This window comes from Polypterus senegalus, chromosome 6 (assembly GCF_016835505.1).
Source record: "Polypterus senegalus isolate Bchr_013 chromosome 6, ASM1683550v1, whole genome shotgun sequence".
Classification (NCBI taxonomy): Eukaryota; Metazoa; Chordata; class Cladistia; order Polypteriformes; family Polypteridae; genus Polypterus; species Polypterus senegalus.
Window position 1 is genome coordinate 150813362 of NC_053159.1, and position 16632 is coordinate 150829993.

The 16632-nt window shown below is 35.4% G+C and overlaps 1 protein-coding gene across 2 annotated transcripts in view; it reads right to left on the reverse strand.

Annotated features, from left to right (window-relative positions):
- Nucleotides 1-16632, reverse strand: part of thsd7ba (thrombospondin, type I, domain containing 7Ba) — a 1045844-nt gene that overhangs the window by 365390 nt on the left and 663822 nt on the right. The gene's annotated exons all lie outside the window — the stretch shown is intronic.

Here is a 16632-nt window from a genome sequence, read left to right on the forward strand (position 1 = left end):
AATATTTTTAGAACAATGTGCTATACATGTCACAAAACTGCTGCTATTCCTCCTATTAAAAGAGCAGTGTGTTGGACCTTAATGCTGAAACACATTTGGTATAGATTGGTTGCCACTGAAAACACAAGTACAGGGACAACAAATAATTATTGTTAAAGTATTTCGGATTTTGATACTACCCAAATACAAAAAAGTACTCTAGAGTAAAATTCAAAATCCAACAAAACATTTTCAGTGCTCTGAACTGTTAGAAATCATAGTGACACTTTAGTTTAGGCATCCATTAAATATCCATTATCCATGACCAACATTGTATTAGCTGTGCTATTAACAATAATTTTAGAAAACAAATTGTGCACATGTTCCAGTGGGGTAGCACAGTGGTGCCATGATACCACAGCTACCTCACAGTAAGGAGACGGCAGTTCTTGTCCCGGGTGTTCCCTGTGCAGAGTTTTGATGTTCTCTCAGTGTCTTTGTGGGTTTCCTAAGGGTGCACCATTTCCGCCCACACTCCAAAAACATGCAGGTTAAGGCTATGACACATTACATGACTCTCCCTTCAATTTTGAGTCATAGCCTTCATTTAGATAATCTTAGAGGTTCAAAGGCTGTTCCTTGAAGCCAGATGTGTAATGTGACTTAGCCAGCGACTCACCCCCATTAGTCCACACCTTGCTCAGATAGAATCAAACAGGTTTGAATTTGCCTTTAGTTGTACGGGCGGCCTCTGTGTGCATGAAAGTTGATAACCAATGAATGCTCATCCAGAAGTGCAATGCATATAATGCAGCAATGAGGATTAAGGAAAGTGGGCATTTTAGACCTCACAAACAAAAGAGACGTTAATCTGTCTGATGTTGCAGAATTCATCCAAAAAAAATCATTTTAGATTTCATTTTAGGTTTTATTAATTCCTAAGGGGACTGATTTTAAATAGTGTGTTGTGGACACCAGACAACTACTGCAGTGTTATGCCTGGGCACAGACAAAGGTTGGAAGGTTTACCTTGTTACTCTCAGGCTCCGTTGGACAAAAGGATGCTGGATGTTTTGTCATTTTATGCAAAAAAATGGTATAGTGGTTACAAATAGTGTGTGTCAAATGAAGCATCATAAGTTCAGTCCATATGTTTAGTATATTGGGTAAATTGTTTTATATACTGTAGTTTTAGCGCCAGTTGGTAAACTCTCTATTAGAGTTAAATGTGTGAAGCAAATAAAGTAATGTTAGTACAGTAAATTTCTGAAAAAATTAAGTGCAAAGTTCTTATAAGATACTTTAGGCTAAACATACTTACTGTATTAATAATCTTTATAATTGTTATTGCTATGTTATGCCTAGGCATGGCCAGACACCAGACGGTTTAGTATATTATACACCAGCAACTGGTGGACGCCAGACACTTTGTCATTCTGTATATGTACAGATTGAGAAGTAAAATGTCAACAACCTTTAAAAGTACAGTATATAATCTACTAGGTACGTAAATAAACTTTTTCAAGATATATTCTATGCTATATTCAGTTTAAGAAGCTGATTCAAAAGTTTAGTTATAATTGATTTATATTTTTCATAGATCATTAACACATATACATGATATATAGTACTATGAAATCTTTAGTCTAAAAAATGAAATACTTCACTGTCATTTTAACTTTTTCACATGTTCAAGTGTGATATTCACATTAGTGATGTATTTATTATGAAAAGCTGTGCATGCTAAATGCATTGATCTGTATAGTGAAGACTATTTTATTTCTATAAATACTTATAAAAATAGCTTAAAACAGATGCCGCTCATAGCATTGTACAAAATAAGGAAATTCAGGATGTAGAATTTAAAGTTCATTGATAACCTATTGAGTTGATAATATACTATAGTAATTTTAGTAGCAACTTTTTATCAAAGTTTTTATAAAAGGTTTAACCTTTGTGTTTGACAATGGAGAACTGGCTGTGTGTGAAGTAGCATGAGTCACTATCCACTAATACTTTTTGTAGTAGCTAATGTCAATTGCTAAATTGTCAACTGTATAATGAGCATAACAGCTCTGGCATGTTTTTAAGCACTTTGTTATCTTACATAGATTCACACATTGCCTTCATTTTGTTGTTTCAAAATAGAAAATAAAAATTCAAACAAATAAATTAATAAAGTCATTTTAGAATAACAATTACTGGAAATTCTCCATTTTAATATTCATTTATCCAGTTCCCCAAAATCTTTAAACCCAACAATGGAATACAAAATAAACATTAAATTATGAAATGTAAAAGCCTTAAACATTAGTCTATCAGTGCATAATTAGCATCAGTAAATTCTAGACAATTGGAATGAAAGCGGTACTCTTTATAAAGATTTGGCAGAGCTAAGCCATTAAATGTCATTAGTTGATGTTGATCACCTTTGACTCCACTTCAGAAATGTAAATTGTCAACAAACATTAGGAAAGTCGTGTTACAAACAGCGCAGCATTTGAAACCTTAACCTAAAACAGCTAGCCTTGCATTAAATACAATGAGCAACCACAAAATGCATTCTTAAGATGGGATATGCTTAAATATATTACCTATTCTAAGTTTAATGTCAGTTAATCTTTACATCTTATTCACAGTTGAATGACTTTTGTTACAGCTATAATTGAAGGCTGGCTGTAATGGGAAATAAGTTTTTTTCAACCACATGATCAATGATTTAAAGACCACTCATAGTGAGAAGTCAAGCAAAATGACACCTTTTATTGGCTAACTAAGAAGATTACAAAATGCAAGCTTTCGAGGCAACTCAGGCGCCTTCTTCAGGCAAGATGTAATCATCTTGTAATCATCTTACATCTTGCCTGAAGAAGGGGCCTGAGTTGCCTCGAAAGCTTGCATATTGTAATCTTTTTAGTTAGACAATAAAAGGTGTAATTTTGCTTGATGTCTCACTACTTTCATAATGGCTAACACGTTACAACACCCTGGTACTAAAGATCACTCATAAAAACACATATTTATAGTAAAATTAATCTGAATACAAAATATTCTGCAGTTTATGAAGTTACTGGAAATTGCCTATATTACCCCGATTATATAAAAACATTCTAGAAGAGTAAAAATACTGGGAGATCATAATCTCTACATACACAACACATAGTATAGCGATTTGATCATGTGAGGCTTTATGTTCATTAAAAGCTCTTTCATAGAAACACCAAATCATATTGAAACAGTGAAGAAATGCTGAAATTTAAAGCTTCCTCAGTCAAAACGTAGATCAGTAAAATATTATTTATTGAATACAGACTTCTTAATTTAATTTATTTGAATGCATAACTTTTCAGTACAATTAGCTTGTGGTGGACCACACAGTGCTTAGATCCCAATTTAACTTTAACATCTGTATTGCTTCCTACACATATCTGAAGCACATTTCTAACTCTAAATTATTCCAGCGTAGGTGAATGAGTGTGTATGAGTTTGACCCTTCAGGTCTGCTTTTTGCTTTACACCCATTGGTGTAATCCAGAACTGTGACCAAGTAATACATGTTCAGATATTAGGTGAAGTTCTTAAAATGGATGACTGTACCTAAGTGAAACCTGTGGAAGAATAATTTAGTGTAATACAGCATTCATCTTAAAGAAATAGCATAAAAGGTTACTAAATGTCAGAAACCTGCTCAGGCACACCAGGAAACTAGATAAAGGTCAAGTGAACAACAAAAAATGTACACGGAAACATAAGAATTGGTTTGGGAAAAATACTGAGATAGTCAAGTAAATAAAGAATGTACCAGAAGAAAGGCTGATGTAACATACAAAATGTACTGAAGGGTTACTAAGAAATCAGCAGATGTCTTATAAATGAGAATGGACAGTTGTTATATACACAGAAATTTCAAGGGTGGTGGCACAACTCAAAGGTATAAGAAGAACCAGAATCTAACAGAATTTTATTTTATATAAATCATTTGGGGTTAGGTGTAAACCAATGAATCAACCAGAGTAAAATGTATGTATTGATTGACACTGTATGTAAATTCAATAGTTTATAAAATGAACCTCTATTCTTGACCATACTGTAGGAGAATGCTCCTTCTAAGGCATTTTGCTGAGGACTAAATAAAAGATACAATGAACAGCTTTTCTCCTGCCTGATAAGTGATTTGTCCTGTTAGGGGACATTTCTTTCTTTAATAAGATGTTAAATTTCTAACACAAACCCCATTCATTCATTTTCCTAATGTGTTTAATCTAAAATAGGGTTTTATGGAGTGAGAACTTTCCATAGTGAGAACCAATGCTAGATGGGACTCATGTTTATTTCAGGGCACCCCAAGCACAAACCCTCACTCTCACTCACTCACAGATGGACAGTATGTAGTCTCTAATGATCACAACAAGTAAGGGTTTCAGATAAGGGATGGAAACACAGTAACCAGAAAAGATGTATGCAGCATAGTCTACACAGATAGTAATATGACTGAAAATCAATCCTTTGTCCTTAGTGTCTTCCAAGCTACCCACTACAAGTAGAGTACCATTTTGCAAAATGACATGCAATGACAGCCTGACATGACTTATTTAACAATGCGCTAATGTTAGACAGTGCTTGGAGAGTTAGATAATCAGCATGCTTAATGACACTGAGACAAAACCAATATTGTATATTTAAGAATTTGTGGTCTCTAAATATTTCCAGAACTAAACATAACCGTTACTGTGTAGGTAGATATTCTGCTATGACAGCTACTGCATCTTCACCCTGATATGTGCCAGCTGAGCAAGATGAACAAGAAAGTATGCTTCAGATCTTGTGACAAAGTCCTTAAAAGTGACTCCCAGTTCTGACAAGGTGTCCCACAGAGAGCCGTATCAGTGCTGCTCGGGCACAGAGACAGCTGTATTGAGTTCCAGCACAAAATTGGTGTCTTCTTTAAAGGAAAGCCACAGATTGTTAGAAAATAGTAAATTCGAAATAAATGTGTCAAGATGGGAAGGAGAAAGGGACAAAAACAGAACAACATGCTATATACTGTGGTACAACAGTCTTCGACAGAGAATCTTTTATGATTTCTGGAAAGAGAATATTCTCTTCTGTAGTAATTCTGCCATTGTTCAGGATAATCAGCAGAAAGTGTACCCATCAACAATGCCTACCAGACAAAAAAAATATAGAAGCGTGAAAAAGGCTAATTGGGTGTGCAATTAAATGCCCTATAATCACTCAATACTATTAATTAGGCTCTGGTCTCCTCAACCCAGGACTTGTTTAGAAGGATTTCATAATGGATGGTGTCATGCTGATGTGTCAGAGGGCCACACTCCAAGTTCCTTCCAGGTATGTGCTACTACCCCGAGCCGAGAGTGGGCACTAACCCTAACTGTCATATCTTATTCTTCCTTCACAGTGCAGAGAAACCACCCAGCGAGGGCATCTGACTCTGCCCCTTCCAGTGTCTGGGCCATAAAAGCAAGATGACATAAAGCAGGTGTTACTTCTTGTCCAAGTGACCTAAGCAGAAGAGATCCACAGTATAACTATAAGCAACAGTCATTCAGACAGAGTGTTACAGTGGCAGTTGTTTTGTTTCTTTTTGGATGCCATCGTGTATTGTTTTTATTAAAGCCTTTAAGTAAACAGGAACAGCTGGGTTGGCAACCCAGAAATTTGTCGGAGTATCAGCCTGTCATTCCCTTGGATGACCACAATGGATGCATATGCTGTCAAACTTCAATATATTGTATCATAAGTTTGTACATTTGCGTTGCATCAAAAAAACCTGAGAGTATTTCATTCATAATAACTTCACATTTTTAGCAAATCAACAGCTTTAATGGTCATCTATCAGTATTTGAAGTGCTTTTACAAAGCTAACATAATATAAAATCCTTAATGTATACAAAATACTTTAGTTTTTGAGTGTCTGTGCTGAGTTAATTACAGATTTTGAACAAATTTAATCATGCCCAGGTCATTTTGTCTACTTCACCAATCCTTCCATTTCCTGAACCCTTTTTCAATTACAGGCTTGCAAGGATAGGGAGTCAGTCTTGGAATTAGTGGGTGTGACTAAGATGCCTGTACCTGTATTGCACAATTAGACATACTAACATAATCATACATACTCAAATTAAGGCAAATAAACTGATGCAGTAAATATTCTGAAAGTAACATGGAATTCATTATGTTGTGGGAAAAGAAACAGAGAAAACCAGAAAAAACTCATATATACTGTAGTACACACAGCCAGGAGGCAGCATCACTACACAGTGCTTCACTGTACTACATCTTGTATAGTTTATATACAATATGACAGTTCATTTTATTACCTGACTTGTAAAGTTTAATGTGCTAAAACCTCATTATAAGACACAATGAGTAGTGGCAAGTCTTATAACCATCCCAATGCTTTAAAATTGGAAACAAAATGAAGAATAAATTCCAAATTTGTACCAAAATATTCTCAAACAGTCTTAATCCAGTTTAGGCTCAGAAGGGCCTGCGCAAGGAATTCTGGGTGCAAGGCAGGCATTAACCCTGAAAAAGAGATCTGCTTATGACAGGGACAACTCATTTTCACAGAGCCAATTTAATTCACCAATAAAGATAACACCCATCCTGACTCAGGACCTTGGTTCCATGAAGAAAAACCTTGCCACTTTTGTCTAAACTTTTGCAAACTTTGTCTAAAAACATTTTTATGGAGATTAGGTAAATGGAGAAAAAAATCTGCTCTGATTCTACAAGATGGATGAAAACTAAAAGTCATATTTTTGTAATTTTAAAATGCTTTATGAAAGCTGTACATACTTCAAAAATTAAATGAAATTTGAGTGGATATTGCCAACAAAGTGATGTTTTATATGGGTACCTGATGATCTTCTTCCAGGCTCAGACAATGTATGTAATACCCTAAACATTCACTGGGACAAGAAGGGGCACCAACACTAACAATGCCATCTCTTTTATTCTCTGTAGCTCAGAGAAGCCACCCAGTGAGGGTGCCTTAGGCACAGCTGTGCTAAACTAAGCCATGTCTCTTTTGATTGAGGACGACATAAATTTGAGGGCTCCTGGAAGATGGTGTCTCAGTCTTAGGAGCATAGTCCTGTAGGATGTAGCTCTCAGACCAAGACCTGCTCGAGAAAGCCAATAATTTTGAAAAGCTGCAGAGGCTAAAAAGGCATATATTGGGCCTGACTTCTGTTGCACCACCACATGCTCATTTTACACTGGCAGTAAATGGGATGACCTGGATGCCTTACCAACTTTTATTTGGGTCTCCTCTCCCATATTTGAACCTCATAGTGTTCATAAAGAAGCATTCCGTTATTAAATCATATTTACCTACCAGATCTCAATGGCCTATTTGTAAATGGTAAAGAATCTGATCTGATGTCAATGTTATTTACATTTTACAGTCCAGATGTTGTGTGACTGTTATATACAGTACATATTCAGCTTATGTGAAAAGTGTTCCGTGTGCATACATTATCACTTTATGTAGTGATAGAGGAAATGCTGTATTTCATTTTCATTCAGAAGCTCTTTAGTTTCTTATATTTTAGAAGCAGAGCTTATTTCCTAAGTATGTTGAGCACAGAGTGGCTATGGCATTATGTGCCTATGCTGTAATTTCCTCAACTTCCATTGAGAGAAGAATATGGATACACAACATACATAATGAGTTGCCGGACTGTATTGCTAACTACTTTTATGATTATCAAAAGCTAGATAAATGTTTGCATGAAAGAATAACACTTTAACATCTCTGCAATTTAACACTTTAACCTCTCTGCAATTGTCCCTATCCAGGCCTATCTCTCCTTGTAATGTGTTGCACAAAATTGACATAATCAAGCCACATCCTAGAGTGAAAATCTGATTTGACTCGTTAACCTCACATAGGATATGGGTGATATGAATTAAAATGGAATCCACTGCCCCATATAAAGGGGCCTGTCTCCAAACCGACCATGTGGGTTCTGGGTGTTTATACCAAATCCAATTTTTGTGTGTTACATGAAAAAATTAAAATCAGGTCACATCATAGAGATAGTGTAAAACAGCTTAACTGTGTGATTTTACTTCCCTTACATAAATCATAGGTCCATAATTGTACTTGAAAAATGACTGTGATGGAGTCAAAATTTTTACTCTCAATCTTTCAACAAATTTACACATATTGCCATCCCTGAACTCAGTTCGACTGAGTGTCAGAATGTGACCCTGTGGATGTGATAATCAAAATGAACCACTTAATCTGAATGAAACCTGGTACAACTATTAGTCATGAAAAGTGTAATAAGTCTATTCACTTTGAGGCAAATCACTCAAGTAGAATTTGTTCTATAGAGGTAATGATTTTATGTTTTTTGTGCACATATGTGCCCTAAATGCAGCCCAATAGGAGATGAGGAATACTTGTCTTTCAAAAAAAGATGATTATTCCCTTGCATTTTACATGATAAAATATTGTCCCGTGACACATTACTGCTAACAGAACAGCTTTATGCAGGGCAAGTTATAGATTGATAAAAAATTAGAAGGATATCCAGCATACTAGTAGTGAGTCTACAGTACCAATGAACACAGTGAGATACTTACACAACTATTATTAAACAGTTTAGATGCAATGTAACAGACTTCTTATTCAATCAAATAAATTGAAAAATATTTTCCATTACTGTTAAGCTTTGAATTTCTTATCCAGGATGATGACTGTAATGGAAGGGTGACAAAGTGATGTACCCCAGTTGTTTGTTTAGCCATGAAAGAAAAAGCTGTAATCTAAGCTAAGGAAACACCAGTAATTTTGCCCTCAATAATTCCATATTTATATGGTAAAGTTAAGTATTTTCAGGAGGTAGATATCCCCAGTAAGCACTATACTATTTTATTATATTATATAGTAGGTTAGACCCTGAAGGAGATCAGTACTGTATAGAGAACATTGATGAAATGGCCACCCGCCTACAGCACTTCATAGCATTTTAGGCTATATAAATGATGTGTCGATGTTACAAATGGAACAGACAAAAATAAATAACACCATGGAAAGGCCCATAGCATATTTGGTTTCAATTTGTTTATGGACTTTTATTTTGTCATTCATCTTAGTCTGTCTTACAAAATACATCAAAATGTTATTTGTGCTAATATATCATACTTATTCTGGGAAATCCTTTGCTCTGGATAATTCAACAGGTGTACTTTAAAATGACAATTTATAAATGTTTCAAGAAAGTTTCCTTGTCACATTTTTGGGCACTGCAGTACAAGCGTGTGACACTTAACATAGTTATCAGACAAGAAGTTTATGGAAAATGGAAAAGCTAGACACCTGTTTATAGTTTATTAGTCTACACATTTAACTCAAGACCTTTGTGCACATAAATGTGCTCAAAAAGGCATTACAAATGTAGATGACTGAATGGTAAGAGTTAACTGGTATTAGAATGCTCTTAAATTGTAAAGATCTCTGTGTTTTTTTGTTCTTGTTGTTCTTTTGGGTGGGTGGGACATTTGTAAGTGGCTACAGATGTTCCCTCATCTTTGTGGTGTTTGCAGGTTTTCTTTTAATATCTCAGAGATGTGTAGGATAAATTGGTGAATTTTATTATTATGATGAGCCTTGAGTTGTTTGGAGAAGCAGCGCATGCTCCTTGGTCAGCCCCAGAGATCCAACTAATGCAGCCTCATGAAACAAAAGGTCCTAATAAGAAAAGTTAGTATAACAGACATTACCAGTATTTAACTTTCCAGTGTTATGTCTGTAGTACTAGGGTGCTGTAGTATGTTAGTCATTATGGATGTAATATGTCATTTTGCTTGACTTCTCATTAAAACCATAATGGCTAACATGGTACGACACCCCAGTACTACAGACATAAAAGACACCGAAATGTACCTCTATTACATGGAATTGAAGACCCGGTGGAAGAAACTGGCACACCTGGACAGTGACATCTTCTTCTTAGTGAAATGCAAAGAATAGTTAGCTAAGAAAAGGTGTTATTTTCCTTGACTTCTCAATATCATGAGAGAAATAAAACTTTTTGGAAAATGGTCAATTTCCTCTTAACCAAATTCCTTTTTTTAAAAGAGTACCCTGAACAAGGTTGGAGATCAGTGCTCAAGATAGACCGCACACAATTAATACCTGAGATGACAACGCTGATCTCTACTGACAATTCTCAAAGTCCAATGGAAGGCTTTAAGGGATTGAAATTATTCTTTTGTCTTTTCCTTTGTCATTACAAGATATCTGCCAAGTTCACTACTAAAATCGCTAAAGGCAGATTATTCTTGTCAAAGTTGTGAGCTAATAAATAAAGTTCAATTTGAAATATCAAAGGCACTTCAGAGCCAACTGTGACTGTGTGACTTACTGAAACCGATAATAGACTGGTGCCCCATTCACCCCCCATTGTGAAGCTAGAAAAATAGATCTGCCACCAAATTAGATTAAACAGTATTAAAAACAAATGGAAGGCATTGCAGCATAGTCAAGTTTTACTTTTGCCCATCTCAGTTTGAATTACTGTCTTTTCTTTGGAGCACAAGGGCTTGCATTGTTGCCTTAAAGCTATACAGAACATCAAGTTTTTCATCAGTTTGGTTTTCTTTAGGTCATCACATTTAGATTTGACTAGTTTTCAGTTTTAGGGTCCAGAGAGATGTGACCTTTGTTAGCAGTGGTCCTTTCAACTTCCTTTGATTTTCATGAGGAATTTTTATTTTTCTTATGGTTTCTAATCTACTTTGCGATATTAAGCTATGTGATAGGTAACATAAAATAGCATTCTCGTGGTTCTAGTTCTGGAGCATATCTCAGCAAAATAAGTCATTGACCAGGAACCAACTCTGGACCCATTCTTTCTCAGCAGTTGTTGAGTTAGCAAGCAACTTAAACTATACGCCACTGAAATATTGGGAGATACTGGACTCCAGGGGAAAACACTTATTGGCATGCAAAGAATATGAGAAGTTCAATGACTTTGTGTTGGGTTCACATCCAGAAGTCTGGCCCAGTGAAGCAAAACTTTTTGTAGGAATCAAAGATGTCACATTTGAATAACTTTCAGAACACTCCATCTGTCTATTTTCTGAATCTGGTTTATCCAGTACATGGTTACTGTCTATCCCAACTACATGTGGTGAAGGAAAAAATGAAATTCCACTGCAGGACATAATCACTTAAAAGTATTCACACTGGCTCAGTTTATATCAGCTGATTTCTGCCAATTATCCATGCCCGTCTTGGACAGCATCCTTCTATATTCTACGTTCTGAATTTTCTCTCTCCACTAACAGGGTGAAGAAGAGTCTGAATGTATCCTGATCTCATTACCAAATATGCCTGAGATGAGATGCTAGCCTATCACAGGACAAATACAACAAACACACCTACTCTGACTCAGCTGTGGAATGGCCAATAGGGGGAGGCAGCTTGATGGCCAAGGTCTCCAGGACTCATATTATGTTATTATATTATATTATATTATATTATATTATATTATATTATATTATATTATATTATATTCTGCTCTGTACTTGTAATATTTCTATTGCACTATTGAAGTGAGGATTACGTGTGTTCTGTTCTGTGTATTGTATTGTATTTACCCCCTTGTTTTTAACACCCACTTCACACCCAACCTACCTGGAAAAGGTCTCTCTTTGAACTGCCTTTCCCAAGATTTCTTCCATTTTTTTCCTTACTATGTTTTTTTTTTGGGGAGTTTTTTCTTGTCTTCTTATAGAGTCAAGGCTGGGAGGCTGTCAAGATGCAGGGCCTTTTAAAGCCCATTGCGGCACTTCTTGTGTGATTTTGGGCTATACAAAAATAAATTGTATTGTACACACAAATACAAACACAAACTAGATTTGCCGCTAGACATGCTAATGTACCAAATAAAATCTACAGAGTGTTCAAGAGCATCCAGTTCAAAATGCTAATCTTCCCTCTAAAGCTCAAATTTCTTTCACAGTGTGTACCCAAAATCAAATTCTCATCAGTAAAGGGAGCAAAACAGCAAGCAACCCTGATGAGGCATCAGAATCATAAATACTAAATATCAATTCACAGATGAGAAGTAGATCTGTTCTTTTTCTATTCTTTTTACAGTTTAGCAACTCTTATTGCAAAAGATGATTGAAGTCAAACTTGTGTTCCAAAAACATGAGGAATTCAAAAACATTACATGTATACATGTTCTCAAAACATCTCACAATGAGTTGATGTGTGTGTATGTGTATGTGAAATCCCCTGTTTAGAGTATTATTATGTACTCAGTCCGTATGCTAGAGAACGTAAAGGGTCACTAATGTCTGGATCTGTCAATGAAGTCCGTAATTTTGAAACTGAATTGTGATTTATTGCTTCACATTCATTGTCTTTTTGATTTATTTCTTAGTTTTGAAAGGCACACACAAAGGGGCAGAAAAGGATGATTAGTATTTGATAGAGGACAACTGTTCATCATGTTTTAGGGTCATGAAATCCCCCTCACACTTGGCTGGTTGGTTATCCAGGGTTGTGAAAAGAGCATGACAACAGCGAAAGGTCATTGAAGGACTTGTTACCCTACCATTTCTTTGATAAGAAAGTCAGTCCTTGGAATGGCAGCAGTGATGTTATCTTTTGTTAAATGCTTATTTGTATTTACAATGCAACAAAACAAGTAACAAAAAAATCTAAGTAGATTAAAACAATAAATAAAGAGACAGGTAGGTTTATGATGTAAAAGTTGATTCTCATGTTTGATGATAAAGGAAACCCTGTTCACAAACAAAATGAAACTTATTGTAACAGCCCATCATTTCCTTGTAAACAGTTGAAAATGGAGAAGGAAAAAAATTCCATACATAAGCAACTTTAATTGAATAATTAATAATGAGCTAAAGTGAAAGGATGTCAATTTGAAAAAAGCGTAATGAGAAATGGTAACAGCTTGTTACTGATTTCTTCTTTAGGAGTATCGTCTATAAAAATATATTCCAAAAATAATAGTATATATCTCAGTATGCATACTGTACTATATATCTCACAGTTTTGTGTTCTTTTTATTTTTTTTCTGAGTCTGCTTCACACATTTTCTTACATTTCTTTCTCCTCATTAGAAGTTTTGAGCTATAAGAAACTCATTTCTATCATTATTGTTTAGATTTAAAAACATTTTTCACACACTTGTGGGCTTTTTCTGGTAGTGATTTGGGCTTTCAGTAGTTCTGTCTGTAGCTCTGACTTGCTAGTCATGACTCTGACATACCCCACCTCTGGCTGAATAATACATATACAAGAATATTTAAGTATAGGAAGAATGATCAAAAAATTTTGAGTAGAAACCTGAAAATTGTTTTCTATGGTGTTGATTTTGAAAGTTACCAAAAGTTAGGTTTTGGGAGCTACAATACGTAAATTGAAAGCTTCTGGCATAAAATGGTAAAGATGAAATGTAAGTCAAAAAACAAAGTCCTGTCTTCTCTAGCAGCCAAATCACTAAACAAAGACGGTTGTCAGGGTGGAGTGGTGGCTCTGAGGCTAAGGATCTGTGCTGGTATCCAGAAGGTTGCCATTTCGAATTCCCGTCACTGCCAAAAGAGATCCTACTCTGCTGGGCCCTTGAGCAAGACCCTTAACCTGTAATTTCTCTAGGGGCTCTGTACAATGGCTGACCCTGCGCTCTGACCCCAAGGGGTATACAAAAACTAACAAATTCCTAATACAAGAAATTGTACAAGGCAAAATAAAGAACCAAAAAAAAAAGATGAAGCAGAAATATTGTTGGATACATTTCTGAAACCAAGGAGACTGAATATCTAATTTAAGCAACATTTCAGGTTTCTGTCCATGATCACTGACAGCCAGGAAATGCATGACCCTGACTATAGTGACATTAGGGGTTGTGAACTCCTAAACTGTCTGGAAACACTACACAAACTAAACTCAAAATGGCTGTGCCAATTGAAAACAAATTGGCGGCATGAGAAGACATTAAAGATTTTAGCTATTTTAACTGTATGTTTTAGTACAGAATAAACCTTAAATATGAATTCTCAATATTCCAAAACCCCCAAAGATACACAAACAGAGCAAAATGAGTCCATAACAAAGATTCATAACGTAGTATGTGTTTCTCATTTCAGAATCAAGTCAACCTAAATGCAAAAAATCTGCAAAGTCGAGAATCAACTTAGCACAAAGTTTTCTACAGTTGTGGCCAAAGGTATTAAGAATGACACAAATATTAATTTTCACAAAGTTTGCTGCTTCAGTGTTTTTAGATTTTTTTGTCAAATGTTTCTATGGTATACTGAAGTATAATTACAAGCATTTCATAAGTTTCAAAAGCTTTTATTGACAATTACGTTAAGTTTATGAAAAGAGTTAATATTTGCAGTGTTGGCCCTTCTTTCTTTTTCAAAACCTCTGAGCCAAATCCTGACTGATGGCAGCCCATTCTTGCATAATTAATGCTTGGAAATTTGTCAGAATTTGTGGGTTTTTGTTTGTCCACCTGCCTGTTGAGGACTGACTGCAAATTCTCAAATGGATGAAGGTCTGAGGAGTTTCCTGGCCACGGAACCAAAATTTGGATATTTTTTCCCTGAGCCACTTAGTTATCACTTTTGCCTTATGGGCCAGTGCTCCATCTTCCTGGAAAAGGCATTGTGGGTCACCAAACTGTTCTTGGATGGCTGGGAGAAGTTGTTCTCGGAAGATGCCAATTCTACATCACGGTAATGTCTATGCTCACATTGCACAGGTGTTCTGCAATCTGAAAGCACACCTCTCTGAGAGGTGCAGTACAAATAATAAAAATGCTGAGTCAGCTATAGGACAGGTATTACACAAGCAAGACAGAAGATTTTATTTGATGTGAATAGAAGAACTATGTGAATGTTTGAAATAGCGTTTTAGTGTTCACAATGAATGCTATTAAAAGTAAATCTTGTTTGGTTTCACTAGTATTTCCTTCAATAGGTATAGCTCAAATTTTATAATTGGTCCTTTTATTTATCTATGTGTATATACTGTGTGTACAAATATTATGAAAAAATGAATATAGTATTTTAAAATATATATATTTATATATAATCACACATGCATGTCAGAAGTCCATGTTACAGGGTCTTTCAACATATGTAATAACACTCCTGGACGAGAGGGTGCACTTTCTTTAATAATATCATCTCCTTCTCACTCCACAGTGCAGAGAAACTGACCAATGAGAGCAATTGACTCCTCCCCTACTTGTTCACTCTCTATACGCTTGGGCTTTCTGGAAGGAGGCATTATTTTTTGACAAGAGCTTGTTGCTGGATGGACCTCCTGAGAAATTGACCCGATACCTGTGGCTAACTAGCCAAGTGATTTTTTTTGTTAGCCGAGATATCTAGATGGCAAGTTCACCCAAGGGCACTTATTTCTGTTGGACATTTTTCCTTTTGTGAAGCTGTCATTCCTGCACCTGGCCATATATAAACACACACACGGTATATACAGCATATAAATATCCATTTGACCTACAGTGGTGAAGCTCCATTATTAAAGTCATCCCTAGAGATCTATTTCAGACCTTATTTCTCAGGGGCACTGTAAATGTGCAAGGTAATATTGGCAACCTATGTTAGCATTCACTTATAAATCAAGTTAATTTCTCCTAAAAAATCTTCAGAGATATGCAGTAATCAAATGGTTCAATGGTTCTGAAGAAGGCCATGGCTGTGGCTCTAAAAATGTCATTTCCTTCTTGAGACTTGTCCCATCTTTTACATCCATAGCCCTATGCATGACAAAATCAGTGTGTTTAATGAGCAAAGGTTGCTAGGGGTAATTAGGAGAAAAATTGTATATTGGAATCTTTACACAACTCCATACCATAAATACCCATATCAGTAAAAAAAGAACAAAAAGCAAAGCAAAACAATACGCTGGTTTTTAGAAAATAGATTGAACTTAAAAAGTGTACACCTCATAAAAATGACACAATTAAATTTATATGCTATTAAAACATAATTATCCTTGTGAAATGGCAACATGTTACCCCTGTATAAAGCTGTTCGCATTTTTGTGGTTTACAGTGTTTCTCTCTTATTTAGACAAACAACAAATGATATTTGACTAAAAATTCAGATAAATGTTCTATGTTATTATCCATTAATCCATTTTCTAGTCTACTTATCCATTTCAGAATAGCAGTGGTGCCAATGCCTATTCCAGTAGCTTAGGGTGCAAGTTGGGAACTATCCCTGGATAGGTTTCCCGTTAAATTACTTATGTATGTATTTTACTTGTGGTAATTTCAGTTATTGTAATATCAATTGTATAATAATCATAAAAACAGCTAGTATTATTTAAATGAGTGAAATATGACAGTCTTGAAATAGTAGTTAAATGTCATTATAAAATTTTAGCCACTAGTTGTACATTCTGTACAGGGACAGGTTTTAGATTACGTCTTTAAATGATGGCAGGTTTTCTGTTCTTTCGGCTGTTGTGTTTTCTGCATTTTCCGAGAGAAACACAAATCTATGTACAAATACAGTACTTGACATGGGAGTTAGCAAATCTTGTTTAGGGGACAAAACATGTAATGGGTCTGTAATTTTAAAGAACTTCCAGACTCTTTATTG